The sequence below is a fragment of the Arachis duranensis genome, chromosome 10 (genome assembly GCF_000817695.3).
Source record: "Arachis duranensis cultivar V14167 chromosome 10, aradu.V14167.gnm2.J7QH, whole genome shotgun sequence".
Classification (NCBI taxonomy): domain Eukaryota; kingdom Viridiplantae; phylum Streptophyta; class Magnoliopsida; order Fabales; family Fabaceae; genus Arachis; species Arachis duranensis.
Genome location: NC_029781.3, coordinates 24,304,963 through 24,321,845, shown reverse-complemented (window position 1 = coordinate 24,321,845; position 16,883 = coordinate 24,304,963).

The window sequence follows — 16,883 nt, the reverse complement described above, 5'->3', positions numbered from 1 at the left end:
TTAATTGCCTTCATCTTTCTTGCTATTTTTTCATTGATGTCCTAATTACATGAAGTCACGACCATGTGTTAACGACATCCTTCTTTACCTTGGCAAGATTATCACTTGTACTGTCCTCTTCCTTGCTCCAACCCTTGGACTTACATGTACCTTTCTCCTTTTCTTTCAGGATGGCCACCAAGAAGGGAAAAGAGAAAGCCGCTACCAAACCATCGGCAAGGAGGGGAATAAAAAGAGCATTGGCGGAAGAATCGCCCTCAACATCAGTCAAGCCTTCAACAAAGCGGGTCAAGAGGATCATTAAGGTTGAGGAAACCGAGAAAGCCTTTCCAGCAAGGGACACTGCGCAGTTCACTAACTGCTTCTGTGAGCAGATGTTCCCCATTCTGGCGACAAGGAACTACAACAATGAGCACCTTCTTATCCTTCCCACCAACATTGTGGATTTGGTGGAGCCCCGCATTGACAGGAGACAATGGGGTTTCTTACGGAAGCAGCCAAGGCAGGTCAACCTTTCATGCGTAGTTGAATTCTACTCCAATTTTCATGTGCCAACCCTACAGTCCATCTATGTCCGTCAGAAGCAAGTCTCCATCTTCGAAAGGGCCATTCAGCAAGCTTTGGATCTTCCCCCTGCTCCAGAAGGATTGGACGCATATCAAGAGGCCTCTTTCAAACACCAGATGTATCAGTTTGACTGGGATGCAGTCCTCAGAGTCATAGCACAACCTGGCAGCACCTGGATCTATGGTTACCATCGATCCGGGCCTAAAGCATATTGGCTTCCGCACTTACCTTGGAGGCTCGAGTATGGGCACAGATTATGTCCCACTATATCTTTTTGAGCACTCACGAGTCCTCCTTCACTGCAGACATGGCCGTACTCATATCGTGTATCCTTACAAACCAGCCTCTCAATTTACCAAGACACATCTAACAAGCCATGGGACATGTACAGATTGTGGGTAACTTACCTTTTCTCACCTTGGTTTCAAATTTGGTCTCGGCAGCCGGAGTCTCCTATAGATCTGGAGACACCAAAGCCATGCTTCCTCAGGATGATCAATATGTTCCGAGTGGGAAATACATCAGACCCCTAGCAGTCACCACCGGCCAGACTGAAGACCCGGCCAGAGCTATCCCTTATCCTTCCACATCACAAGCACCTTTAACAAATCAGCTGCTCCTTCAGATACTTCAGAGGTTGGACCGGCAAGACCGGCAGATGGAACGTATGGAGCGCCGTAACAAGCGCCGATTCACATATCTCAAGAAGCTAATTGTTGGACACCACCCACCTGAAGATGACCCAGACACTTCGGATTCCACTTCACCTACCAGCACTGGGAGCCATGATGACCCCGACTGTGGAGAGACTGCTACTAACCCCCCTTTGTTCCTGACTGATGGCACCGAGGACGGTGCCAAGCTTTAGGTGTGGGGAGATCGGTCAGTACCTGACTTTTGGAGGTAGCTTTTCTTTCTCTTAGCACCAGTAGATAAATTTTCTTTTTACTTAGCAGGATAAAATTGCATAGTAATTAATGTTTGCATGCATGTTCTATTTGGTTGAAAAATAATAAGTTTCTTTTCAAGACTCTATTTTAAAAATTTCACTAATCCAAATTAAAATTTTTGTGTTAAAACTTGTTTTGAAGATTGTAATTTGGAACATGGTTTAGAGCCAAAGAACACACAACCTGTGAGAATTGAGCTTAATTACATGGTTACATTATTTAACCATAATATTTTATTCTTGTGTGTTTTCTTCTCTATAATTGTAATCTATATATTATTCCATTCTACATGTCAATTGTTTAGTGTATTTACATGCATACATATGATTGAGGCCATCATTTATTATTAGCTCACTTATCCCAAATAGCCTACCATTCTATTTACCTTTGTTAGCCACCTTGAGCCTTTTGATCCCCATTTGTTCTATATTTTACCACATCACTAACCTTAAGCGGAAAAACAATTACTTATCCCAATTGAATCTTTGGTTAGCTTAAGATAGAGATTGTGTATCAATTAAGTGTGGGGAATTGTGGAAACATGGGTTGACAGGAATGCGTCATGTTTCTACTTTATTTAAATATTGGGAATTTGGGTACCTACTCATGTAAGACCAGAAAGATTAAAAATCCATATGCATTGAATGTTATGTTTGTTTTCATGTTAAAAAAAACAAAAATATTCAATTAATTAAGTAAATAAGGGGACAAAATTACCACAATGCCAAGTTTAAGGAAAGACCAATGCATATGTGATAAAATTAAAGAAAAGTTGATGCATGAGTACTTAATGTAAAAGTGGGAATTTTGGGTAGCTAGGCATGATTTGAGAGTTTCATAGAGTGTGTGCATGTCAGGTGATAGCTTAGGTTACTAAAAGATTTAATTTATAGCTCACTCGGCCATACATGTATCCTCACCCCTACCTTAGCCCCATTACAATCTCGAAAAGACCTCATGATGTTTGTATTGGTACATTAAATATTTGTTGATTGGTTAGATGAAGAATAAAGTTTTAGAAAGCATGACTAGAGAAGACTAGAGTGGATTACCCCATACACTTGAGTGATTAGAGTGCATATACACCACCAGTGAGGGTTCAATGCTTAATTCTATGTTCTCTGCTTTCATGAGCTATCTTCTTACAAGTTTATTTTGCTCTTACTGTATAATTTGAATTAGTGGAATTTACTTTATGTTTGTCTTGAAGAACTTGTTTGCTTTTGACCAAGTAGATAGAAACATCTTAGCATATAGTTGCATTCATATACATAGGTTGCATTGCATGAGTCTTACTTTCCCTATTCATTCTTTTTGTATCCTTGAGCTTAGCATGAGGACATGCTAATATTTAAGTGTGGGAAGTTTGATAAACCACAATTTCATGGTTTATCTTGTGCTAATTTGAGTGGTTTTTATCAACTCTTTACTCACTTATTCATATGATTTGCATGATTTTACAATTTTTTCCCAATTTTATTCTATGGTTGAAAACATGCTTCCTAGACATTTAAATTATATATTTTAAATTTCCCTTTGTACCATTCGATGCCGTGATCTGTGCGTTAAGTGTTTTCAGGCTTTATAGGGTAGGAATGGCTTAGAGGATGGAAAGGAAGCTTGCAAAAATGGAAGGAACGCAAGGAAAGAAAGAAGATGACAAGCGAGGAGTGGGGCGCGCGCGCACCTGATGCGCACGCGCACATCAGCGCGTCCACACATCGATGCACACGCGCACCTGGCGCGGACGCGCAACAAGAAAAAAGCACAATCTACGTGTGCGTGCACCTGGCGTGCATGCGTGACATGCGCGACCTGCAGAAATCGTAGAAATTGCTGGGGGTGATTTCGGACCAGTTTTGTACCCAGTTTTCATCCCAGAAACACAGACTAGAGCCAGGAAACAATAGAGACTCAAAAGACATTCTCATTCTGCATAGTTTTAGTTTAGTTTTGAATCTAGAGAGAATACTACTCCTTCCTCTAAGTTTTCTTCACATTCATAGTTTTAGAGTTTTAGTGCTTTGCTTTGGATATTGAGATGATTCATTACCTACGTTGGAGCTTCATCATTCTAGTTTGTTTCTCTATTCCTTTACTCTTTAATTGCCCATTGACTCTGTTTAGATAAGTATGTTCATGATTTTGGAATTTATTAATGCAAAGAACCATTTTTACTTTTAATTGATTTTTAGTTATTAATTATCATGTCCTCCTTTTATTCCTCTCTTAATTCTGTGAAAGTTATATTCATGATAATGGAGTAGTTCCCTAACTTGATTGGGAGTTAATTAAAAGGAAAACCTTGAGTTGGAATGCTCAAGTGTCAATATTAATTGGAAGTTGTTGGCTAATTCTCCTGTCTTCGACTCTAATCCTTTCTTAGGAAAGGATTAGGACGCAAGCGATAGGATTAGTTTGAGAGCTACTTGACTTTCCCTTATTATACAAGGGATAACTAAGTAGGATAACAACCTTTTTATTATTACACTTGGGAAAGTTCAACAGGGATAGAACTTCCATTTAATCTTCTCTCGGTCAAGGCTTTTATCTGAATTTACTATTATTTATTTTTCTATTTCTCAAACTCAAAAATTTCTTGAAAAACCTCTGATTAATAAAATAGCACTCTTTCTGCAACTCGTTGGGAGACGACCTGGGATTCATACTCCCAGTATTTTATTTCTAAATTTTGTGACAACCCCTTCTAAATTGATAAGTGGATTTTAATTGGTTGAGAACTGTACTAGCAACGCTGTTTTCTCTATAAATTCTTAATCGGCCAATTTTCGCCACATCAACCTCCCTGAGTGATGTACAGGAAAGAGCTGAGAAGTACGTCAACATGGAGAAAAATGCCAGGCTTCAAGAACCAAGTTGGTGACCTGGGCACTCTCACTCATCAAAATAGAAAGAGAGAACCCTAGAAAAAAGAGGAAGTCGGCCCTAAAAGGCCTAGGAGATATCACTCCTATACTCCTCTACGAGTTTTCCTAGTTGATGCATACAGGAAAATTTGTCACACTGAAAGACTACCTTCCCCTAGGCCAATCAAAAATAAAAGGAGGGGGGAGTCGTTGCGACTACTGTGAGTACCATAAGCTATATGGTCACTCAATAAATGATCGTTATGACCTCAAAAATGTGATAGAGAACCTGGTCAGAGAAGGTCGGCTGGACAGATATCTCATGGAAAGGTCGGATCATCATGGCAAGAGAAAGTGAGATGACGAGGACTAAAGAGACCCACCACCATAGATCCCGGAAAGACATATACATATGATCTCGAGAGGATTCGGTGGAGGCATCCTCACAAAGTCATCTCGCAAGAGATACTTGAAGGAAGTCTACCAGGTCGGGGGCGAAGTCGCCGACCTTCCCACCATTTCCTTCACTAAAAAAGATGGGCAAGGTATCATTCCTGGACATGATGATCCAGTTGTGATAACCATGATCCTTGCCAATGCCCGTCTTCACAGAACCCTGGTGGATCAGGGAATCTCAACTGACATCCTGTTCAAACTGGTATTTGATAAGCTGGGATTAGATGAAATGGAGTTAAGAGCTTACCCCAATACTCTATATGGGCTGGGGGATACACCAATAAAGCCATTAGGATTTATACCTCTGCACACAAATTTTGGAAAAGGGGTAAAATCCAAAACTCTGAGCATCGACTTCATAGTCGTTGATGTGGGTTCGGCCTATAATGTTTTGATAGGCAGGACAACCCTAAATTGGCTCGGAGCAGTGGTGTCCACCCCCCACCTTTGCATGAAATTCCCAACACCAGAGGGAATAACAACCATCAGGGGAGATCAGAAACTGGCAAGAAAATGCTATAATGAAAGCCTAAACCTGGGAGGAAAGGGCAAGGAGGTACATACCATTGAGCTAGGAGGAGTCTGAGCAAAGGAAGAGTTACGACCACAACCCGGGGGAAAAACCGAAGAGGTACAGGTTGGAAAAGAGGAAGAAAAAAATACCAACATAGGAGCCAGCTTAAAAGAAGACCTGAAACAGAAGCTTATAAGGCTCCTACAAAATAATTCCGACCTCTTTGCCTGAAAAGCCTCCGACATGCCAGGAATAGATCCTGGACTCATGTCGCATAAGCTTTCAGTGTACCTCGGATCGTGACCCATTTAGCAAAGAAGACGAAAGCTCGGACCTGTACGAGCCCAAGTGGTGGAAGAACAAGTACAAGTCCTCCTAGAAGCTAGCTTCATCAAAGAGGTCAAGTATCCGGCATGGCTGCGAAATGTGGTGCTGTTCAAAAAGCAAAACGACAAGTGGAGGATGTGCGTTGATTACACTGACCTGAACAAGACGTGTCCCAAAGACCTATATCCACTTCCGAACATTTATACCTTAGTAGACTCCAGTTCGGGGTATCAATACTTGTCGTTCATGGATGCATAATCGGAATGTAATCAAATTCCGATGTATAAGCCGGATCAAGAAAAGACATCTTTCATCACGCCAAGAGCAAACTATTGCTATGTGGTCACGCCTTTTGGGCTAAAAAACGCTGGAGCCACATACCAAAGGCTAATAAACAAGGTGTTTGCACCTCACCTTGGGAGTCTAATGGAAGTCTACGTAGACGACATGCTAGTAAAGACCAAGGATGAGGCCGACCTCTTGGCTGACCTCTCGTAGATTTTCAGCACCATGAGGATGCATGGGATGAGGCTGAATCCCGCAAAGTGCACCTTCGTGGAGGCTGGAAAATTCCTGGGATTTATGCTAACACAAAGGGGAATTGAAGCCAACCCCGACAAGTACAAAGCAATCCTAGAAATGAAATGCCCGACTTGCTTAAGGGAGGTCCAGCAGTTGAACGGTCGACTTGCAGCCCTCTCCAGGTTCTTGGCAGGATCAGCGTTAAGATCCCTACCACTCTTCTCCCTACTAAGAAAAGGATGCCAGTTTGAATGGACTCGTGAGTGTGAAAAAGCATTCTAGGAGTTCAAAAGGTTTTTAAGCCAACCTCCCATCCTGACCTGACCTAAAGTCGGGAAAGAACTCGTCCTGTATTTATTCGTAGCCGACAAAGTTGTAGCATCAGCTCTGATACGGGAAGACGAGGTCGGGCAGCATCCTATGTACTTCACCAGCAAAGTTCTACAAGTCCCTGAATACTTAATAGTAACCTCTCGAAGGCTACCACCTTATTTTCAAGCTCACATAGTAAGAGTTCGAACGAACCAACCCATGAAGCAAATCTTTCAGAAAACGGATATTGCAGGTAGAATGGTTCAATGGGCCATAGAGCTATCCGAGTTTGACCTTAAGTACAAAACTCGGACAGCAATTAAAGCCCAATGCCTCACCGACTTTGTGGCAGAATATACAGGAGATCAAGAGGAAGCCTCCATTGCATGGGAATTATACGTAGATGGATCCTGCAATAAAGTCGGAAGCGGTGCGGGCATAATCTTAATTAACTAAGAGGGAGCCCAAGTAGAAGTATCCCTCAAATTTGAGTTTCCAGCTTCTAACAATCAGGCAGAATATGAAGCCTTGATTGCAGGGTTAAAACTTGCCGAGGAAGTCGAGGTGACCAAAGTAGTCGTTTACAGCGACTCTCAGGTGGTGATCTCCGAAATAAATGGAGAGTACCAGGCTAAAGACCCCAATATGAAAAGGTACTTAGACAAAACCTTGGGGTATCTTAGGGATTTTGCAGAGACCGAGGTCAAGCACATAACTCAAGATCTCAATAGTAGGGCAAACACCCTCTCCAAGCTAGCAAGTACCAAACCCGGAGGGAATAATAGAAGCCTGATCCAAGAAACTCTCTAAGAACTCTTTGTCGCAAAAACAGAGGCCAAACAAGACGTCCTTGAAGTATCTGGATTGGAACTCGGATGGATGAACCCACTAATAGAATACATGAAATTCTACATCCTACCTAAAGAGGAAAAAGAGGCCAAGAAAATCCGGAGGGAAGTACATAACTACACTTTGGTAAAAAATATCCTCTATAAAAGAGGAATATCTACACCATTGTTAAAGTACGTCCCAACTTCAAGGACAACAGAAGTCTTAGAAGAGGTACATAATGGTATCTGTGAGAACCATCTCGGAGCAAGGTCCTTGGCTAGGAAAGTCATATGAGTCGGGTTTTACTGACCGACCTTGCAGAAAGATGCCACCGAGTTCGTAAAGAAGTGTCAGCCATGCCAAATACATGAAAACTTCCACGTCGCTCTGCCCGAGAAGCTCATTAGCATAACATCTCCATGGCCTTTTGCCAAATGGGATTGGACCTATTAGGACCCTTTCCCCAAGCCCATGGATAAGTAAAGTATCTAATAGTGGGAGTTGACTACTTCACGAAGTGGATCGAAGCAGAACCATTAGCCACCATCACAGCCCAAAGAAGTCGGAGGTTCCTCTACAAGAACATTATCACAAGGTATGGGGTCCCCCATTCCATCACCACTGACAATGGCACTCAGTTCACTGATTCTACCTTCAGAAACCTGGTATCCAGTAGGGGTGTTCAAAACCGATCCAAACCAAACAAAACCGATCAACCGAGCCAAAAAAACCAAAAATCGAATAAACCGAAAATCGAAAAAACTGAAAAAATGATTTTTTGCTATTTTTTGCGGTTTGGTTCGGTTTTCAGTTTTGTTATTGAAAACCCTAACCAAACTGAACCGAACCGGTTTATTTAAAAACCCTAATATAAATAAGTGAAACCCCCTTCCCCTTAGATGACCTAGCCGCCATTCACCGTGAAGCCTGTATTCCCTAACTCTCTCCACTCCCCATTCTCCACACTCTCTTCCCACCATTCACAAAGTCTCCGTCCTCTCAGCCCCTGGCATCGCGGACAGCACCTTTGCAGAGGCCCTTCCTCGTCGCGGTTCCATCTTCTCGGCGCGGTCCTCCCTCAGTCCCTCCCTTCCTCTGTGCGGCTCTTTTTCTCCCTCCATTCGTCGTCCTCAATGCACTGCAGCCACCGTCTCCTCTATGCCGTGTCTCTCTAGTCTCCTCGCACCAGGAGCTTTTGTCTTCCTCCATGCACTAGAGCCACCATCTCCTCGACGCACAAGCAGGCGCCGTCGTCGTCCATGACATTGCCTCCAAGTTAGGTATTCAATTTCTATTTTAATTATTTTGTTGGTGATTTTATTTTGTTGTGCTTCTGCCTTTGTTTTTCTATGATTCTATGTTTACATTTTTTATTTTTAATTCTGTTTTATAATTCTGTTAGTGATTATATTTTTTGTGCTTCTGCATCTATTTTTCTATGATTTCATTTTGATTGCTCCTTCTTTTATTTTTCTATGATTTTTTTTACAAGTGATCTTTAATTCTATTTTTGTGATTTTGTGAATTGCGTAATTATATAGTTTGTTACTCACTACGTCCTGCTCAGTGCTCACATCTTTACCACTGCCTTTGCCTCTGGTCTGCCTCTGTTCCGCCGTTGTCAATGATTTTAATACATGTTTTGATTTTTGATTGATGAAATTGCTATGGGTTGAATTCTGTTAATGTAAAATTAGGATTAGGTTTAGGGTTTGAATTTTGTAATTGATAAATTTGGATCGAGTTAGATTCTAGGGTTTGTGAAATTGGGACATTTGTATCATGATAATGAATTTAGAGTTTGGTCTCTGTTAAATGTAATTTTTTTATTTTTTGTTTATTTAAAATCTTTTTGAATAATTAAAAAACCGAATAAACTGAACCAAACCATACCAATTTTAGATGGTCTCAGCAAAAGAACCGAACCAAACCGAATCGCTGATTTAATAAACGATCGGATCGGATGGTTTTTTCCTAAATAACCGAACCAAACCACACTGCGAACACCCTTAGTAGCCAGTATAAAGATCAAGCACCAGTTCACCTCGATAGAACACCCACAAGCAAATGGGCAAGCTGAGGCAGCTAATAAGGTTATACTAGCTGGGTTAAAGAAAAGGTTGCACGAGGCAAAGGGAGCCTGGGTTGAAGAACTCCCTCAAGTACTATGGGCTTATCGGACTACACCTCAGTCTGCCACAGGAGAAACACCCTTTCGACTTGCTTATGGCAAAGAAGCCATGATACCAGTTGTAATCAACGAGAAAAGTCCAAGAGTGAGCTTCTACGACGAGGTTGGTAACGTACAGGGGCACAAAGAAGAGCTCGAGCTACTCCCTGAAGTCCGAGAATAAGCCTAGATAAGAGAAGCAGCGATGAAGCAAAGGATGACAAACAGATACAACAAGAAAGTCATTCGAAGAAGCTTCATCACATACGACTTAGTCTTGATCAGAAATGACATTGGAGTTAACAAGTCTAGGGATGGAAAGCTCGCTGCTAATTGGAAAGGCCCATATAAAATTGTTGATGTCTTAGGAAAAGGCTACCACAAGGTGACTGACTTGGGCGGCACCGAATTACCTAGGTCGTGACATGCTTGTAACATGAAAAGGTACTATAGCTAAAAGTGAATTCCACTCTCTAGTGTACTCTTTTTTCTGACTTCATGGTTTTTTTTCCAAAAAGAAGGGTTTTCTTGAAGGGGGGTTTTAACGAGGTATCAAAGTGGAGACTAAGGAGCAATAATTCTTAAACCCCTTAGTAGCAAAAAGTACCTTCATCAATAAATAAAGATATTTTTCTACATCTCTTTGTAAATCCCATTAGTTATTATTTTGCTACGAAATGCACCGACTTAAACTCGGCAAAACGTAAAAATCCCATGACCGACCTACGTGGTCGTCAGGATGAAACGACGAGGTACAAGTCGGTGTAAAGAGGTTATAAAAGCGGATAATGATAACTTGAAAACATTACGACCAACAAGTCGGAAAAAACGAAAAGAATTGAAATGCATCGCGAAAATAACCTAAGTTATGAACAATTCAAATGGAAAAATCTGAATTGTGGAGGAATACAAAAAAGAGATAAAAGAAATCCATCAAAAGAATAAAGGCAGAAGTTGTCTTTGAAAAATCAAAGCAACTTAGACTAAACACGGCCTGCCAAGTCATACCATAAAAAGGTTTCCATAATAACCTAAAAATTGCAATGAAAAGCATGCATGCACCAAATATCTCAAAAAACCCTTATCCAAAAAAGGGTAATTTTGATAAAGCAAAAATTAAATTTTGTTTTATGGCCTAAAAAGGCCAGAAGAGTCAAAGAACACCACCACAAACAACAAAAATAATAAAATTGTTCAAAAAAGGGGCTCACAAGCCGGGCCCCAAATAGCTCAAATCAAATAGAAGAAGGATTGGCATCACCAGAAGGAAGAGAGGTCAGATCAATGGCTGGGGAGGTCGGAGCAGTTTCTTCAGCGGCAGGAGTCGGAGCATCTGAAGACGTCGGCTGAGATCCCTCTTGTTGATCCTCACGAGGAGGAGATTCTACAATTCTTTGGCTACGGGTCCTCAGCTCCGAATCCATCTCATGCCGGGGAGGAGAAACAATAGCCCCATTTACAACGATCTTATCAGGATCAAGAGGGGAAAGATCTAGGTCAGGACCGATAACTCCGACCTATTCCTTGAAGATCCTCCAGGCTTCCTCCGAGCTCTCCACCACGGAGTCCTCCAAATCCTGATAAGCCTCTTGACCTTTCTCCAACTCCCACTGAAGGTGAATGTTTTGGGTGAAGATCCTAACGTAATTCTGCTCTGCCTTCTTTTTCAGGCCCTCTGCCATAGCACACTGGGCTATCAACTTCTTCTCCCTCTCCTGAAGTCGGGACCTCTCCTCCTTCAACCAGGTAACCTCCTCTTGGAGCCTTTTCTCTTCCCCTTGATAGAGGACAATCCTCCGCTCCAACTCCTCAACCTTTTGGGTAGAACCCAAAGAGCTAAGGAGAGTCTTGTCCAAAATATCAAGAAGTTTTGTGCACACCTCAGCAGTCCGAACACTCCCCTGAACCATGAAATTAAGATGGTTTCGAACGGAAACATCATCCATATTAATTTGAGTATAAGGAAAGATGTGATTCCAAACAAATTTGGGACCATCAAAATTAGCCTTACTAGAAAAAGAAGAACCAGACTCTGATGTCTTGCGCTTCTTCTCGGGTTCAGGGGAAGGTCAGGCAGGGGGAGGGAGAGAAGAAGCAGAGGCAGAAGTTACCATAATGGGACGAGAAGAGGTCCCCAGATCATGAGGGGGAGGAGGAGGAGGAGGAGCGCCGGCAGCCCTCGCGGCATTGATGGTAAAGAATTATTGTTGGTCTAGAATTTCTCTTGTAGAAATATGAACTTCATTGTAAGCATAGTTCCAAACCAACTAATAACTCTCAGTCAAATTTAAAATATTGGTTGTCACAAGTACAAACCCCAATGAAAAATTAACCGAAGTATTTAAACCTCGGGTCGTCTCACAAGAAATCGCAATGAAGTGATCAATTATTGGCTATGAAGAACAAGGGGGTTTGATTTTGTAATTGACAAGAAAATAAATGGCAAGAAAATAAAGGAAACAACTAAAGAAAGCAAGTATTAGAGAGAAACATTCATGGAAAAAATTAAGAGTGTAGACTTTCTATCCTAGTCCCTAATCATGACAATGATTAACAAGAATTTAGCTTACTTCATCATCTCTAACAATAGAAGAAAGTACAATGTTATCTTCACACGAGAGAAAGTCAAATAAGACTAGTTAATCTCCATCCAAAAATCCTAATAAACTCATTAATTGGATTAGCAAGAGAATAAAGTCAATAGAAATAATATTAACTAACAACTCTAGATCACCAATCTAAATTGGGTATTAATGACTCAAGATTTTCTAATATCTCTTTCCAAGCCAAGAATGCTCAAAAAGCTACTCTAACATCCAACCAAGCATTTTGTCAAACACTTGGAAGGCATAAAAGGAAAGCATATTAAATTGCAAGAAATATAAAATCTAACAAATACCCAATGCAAGGAATCAACAATAAACAAAGAAATTAACCATAAGAACATAAAATAAACATCAATTGCATTAAATGTAAATCAAATCCAACAATAGTGTTTATATACTAAAAAGAGGCATAAAAGGTGAAATTAACAAGGAAACTAAGAGAATTAAACTACTAGAGCATGAAATTGAAAAGAAGACAAGATGAGAACAAGAAACTAAACCTAGATCTTAGATGCAATTAAGTCTAAGAACCCTAATTCTAGAGAGAAGAGGGAGCTTCTCTCTCTAGAAAATAAACTACATAATACCTAAGCTACACTAAGTGCTCCCCCTTTGTCCAATCTTCAATTCTGCATGAAATAGTCTCTGGAATCAGTTCGATTTGGGCCTGGAAAGCTCAGAAATCGCCCCCAGCATTTTCACTTTAATGAGGTCACGTGCGCGCTGTGACGCGTACACCTGGATCACGCGTACGCGTTGCTTGGCATTTTACTTTCCACGCGTACGCGTCATGTCACGCGTATGCGTCGCCATGCGACTTCATTTCCATGCATGCACGTCTATCACGCGTATGCGTCGATGAATGTACTCCAAATTCTTGATTTTCCATGAGTTCTCCACTTTGCATGCTTTTCTCTTCACTCCTTTGATCCATTCCTAGCCTTTTCAACCTGAATTCACTAACAAACACATCAAGGCATCTAGTGGATCAAAGATGAATTAAGACTAGCAAATTAACGGCCTAAAAAGCATGTTTTTACACTTAAGCACAAATTAAGGGAGAATTACAAAACCATGCTATTTCATTGAATAAATATGAGAAAAGGTGATAAAATCCCCTAAATTAAGCACAAGATAAACCACAAAATTGGAGTTTATTAGGCATCAACCCTAGCCCGCGACCTTCTCTTCGCATCTTAAACCTTCTGGAAGGAGGCGCTGGAACCCTTCTTCACCATCTCTGGAAAGAAGAAAACATAAAGACTAAACTGCAAGTCGGAAGACAACAAGTCTGAAAGTTCTCAAAATCAACAAAAAGAAAGAAACAAAAGCTACTTAGTTGGGTCTGTATAAAGCTCGAAGATCCCAAAAAGGAATTTCTTAGAGTCCAAATAGGGGCCCCTTTCCCAGACATCTCAGAAAAACCCTACGATAGCCTCCTCTATTTCATCCAAATCCTCTAGGCCATATTTCTCCACTGGAGATACCTCTAGCCAATAAAGAGGAAATCGAGGGTTGGAGTTCTCATCAAGGAAAAAGGGATGGTAACTAATAAATGCCCAAGAGCATAGGTTTGGATTTTCACACTTAAAAAAATAGAATTTGTCCGTTGCAAGTATAGTCTAAACCCAACTATTGAATATCAATCAAATGTAATATTCAAATCAATTATAAACTGAGATCAAGAGTAATTCAACCTTGGGTCGTTCTCCCTAAGATGCAATTGAAGTGTCATTTCCTTGGTTGTTAAGAAAAAAGGGGATTTTGAAATCAAGAAATGATAGATTAAAAGAACTAAGAAATAAAAGAACTAAGCACTGATCAAAATTGGAATTAATGCAAGTAGAAGGAAATAAGATCAAAACTAGTGAAAATGCTATAAATTCATAAAGAGCCTTGAATTGGGAATTGAGAATCTAAGGAATCCTATCATTGCCATAACTACAACTATAGTAATTATCATGAGTTAGTCTCGCCTAGTTAATCCCTAACATCGAGGAATAGGTCAAGCAAGTATAATTGACCTTAATCCATAAGTCCTAGCCAACTTACCAAACTAGTTGATAAAAGGCTAGCTTTAATGGAAACAAGATTCAACTAAGTCCCCAAGAATTACCACTAAATGTCGGACATTATGACTCTAGTATCCTAGGAACTCAAGTCCCAAGCGAAGGTGTGAAAATCTACTCAAGATCTAGACTTGGCATTTTCACAAACACCTTGTGAGTATAAAAGCAAAACATGAAAAATTGCAAAGAGAAATGATAAACTATAACCAACTATTCACAAATTCAACTATAAACAAGCAATCAAACATAAAGAAAGCATGAAACATTAGATTCATCAATCAAAACTTCAAGAAACTCAAAATTGCAAATATGAACGAAGCAACTTGAACCAAAAGAAAAGGAAAGTAAAAGTGCTTTAATTAAAGAGGAAATTGAGAGTACTTACAGTTAAAGAAGCAAAATCACAGATCAAAGCTTGCTATAAAATGCTACAATTGAAATTGATAAACCCTAATTAAAAACCCTAAGAGAGCTCTCCCTAATCTACACTACTCCTACTCCTACTACTATGGAAAAATGTCAAAATAAAGTTCTAAGTTCTAATACTACCTAATGCCTTCATATGTGTTGAATTCCCCTTGATATAGCACTCCAATTCAGCATTCCAGCCTTCCAAAATGGGCCAAAAGCCTTCAGAAATCGCACAGCACGTGTTTCATTAATGAAATCACGTGCAGGGTCCTGTGTGTACGCACACATGCAAATTCCTTCTTTTGTGCACGCACACATGGCAGTGTGTGCTTTTCCTTGTTTTCTTCATGTTTTCTCCCTTGTACATGCTTTCTTCCACTTTTGCCTAGCCAATCTTGCCTAAATGACCTGAAATCACTCACAAAACATATCACGGCATCGAATGGCATAAAAGTGGAATTAAATTGCTCAATTTAAGCATAAAATTTCATGTTTTTACATTTAATATCAGATTAGGGAGAAATCACAAAAGTATGCTATTTTGGTGCTTAAATGTAAGTTTATGTGATAAAATCCATCTAAATTGAGTCAAAATATATCATCAAATATGGATTCATCAATTCCCCCACACTTAAACAATAGCATATCCTCATGCTAAAATAACAAGGAGAGAGATCAAAAGGGGCAATCAACTTATTAAATGCAACTATCTAGATGCATGCAAATATGTATATACTATCTATGCCTATATATTTATCTATAGTTTCCTATGAAATTGGTAAAAACAAACAATCAAATTCCCAAGAAGAGTATCGACAAATAGGGCTAAGCAAAGAATTAATTCAATGCAACCAAAATCTTGAGAATTGATTCAAATTTCAAAATGAAGCAACTTGCAAGAACTCATGATAAGAGAAGTGAAAGCATAGAATTGAGCAATTGAACCCTCACTAGGTGTGTATACACTCTAATCACTCGGTGTCTAGGGCTTAATCACTCAAATCTCTTCCTAATCATGCTTTCAAGGATTTGCTTTTCATCTAACAATCAACAAATAAGTGATGCATGAATGCAATTATCATGAGAACTTTATAGGGTTGTAATGGGGTTAGGGTTAAAGTGGGATGGATATGGTTAAGTGGACTATTTCAATTGAATATTTGATTAGTTTAAGTAACCAACTCAACCTTTATCAATCCAATACAAAAATATGCAATCCTAACTTCCCATCATTTATTTTTCACATTCACTCATGTATGCTTTATCATTCACATCACATATGCATTTCTTATTCACTTTTCTTTTCTTTGGGGTAACTTTTGGTGCACGAAATTGTGATCAATACTTTTCACAACTCAAATAATCCCCGGTGATGAAACCAAAAACTTGGTGTTCAATACCATGGCATAAACACAACTTCGCACAACTAACCAGCAAGTGTACTGGGTCGTCCAAGTAATAAACCTTACGCGAGTAAGGGTCGATCCCACAGAGATTATTGGTATGAAGCAAGCTATGGTCACCTTGTAAATCTCAGTCAGGTAAACTCAAAAGGGTATGGTGATATACGAATAAAACATAAAGATAAGGATAGAGATACTTATGTAATTCATTGGTAGGAATTTCAGATAAGCGTATGAAGATGCTTGTCCCTTCCGTCTCTCTGCTTTCCTACTGTCTTCATCCAATCCTTCTTACTCCTTTCCATGGCAAGATTAAGCAAGGGTTTCACTGTTGTCAGTGGCTACCTCCCATCCTCTCAGTGGAAATGTTCAACGCACCCTGTCACAGCACGGCTATCCATCTGTCGGTTCTCAAATCAACCATGCATCGTGTATCAGGAATCCAAGAGATATTCACCCAATCGAAGGTAGAACGGAGGTGGCTGTCAGTCACACGTTCATAGGGGTGAATGATGATGAGTGTCACGGATCATCACATTCATCAAGTTGAAGAACAAGTGATATCTTAGAACAAGAACAAGCGGAATTGAATAGAAGAACAGTAGTAATTGCATTAATACTCGAGGTACAGTAGAGCTCCACACCTTAATCTATGGTGTGTAGAAACTCCACCGTTGAAAATACATAAGAACAAGGTCTAGGCATGGCCGAATGGCCAGCCTCCCAAAGTGATCAAAAGATCTAGAGAACAAAAGATTCCAAAGATCAGATGATTTCAAATACAATAGTAAAAGGTTCTACTTATAGAGAACTAGTAGCCTAGGGTGTACAGAGATGAGTAAATGACATAAAAATCCACTTCCGGGCCCACTTGGTGC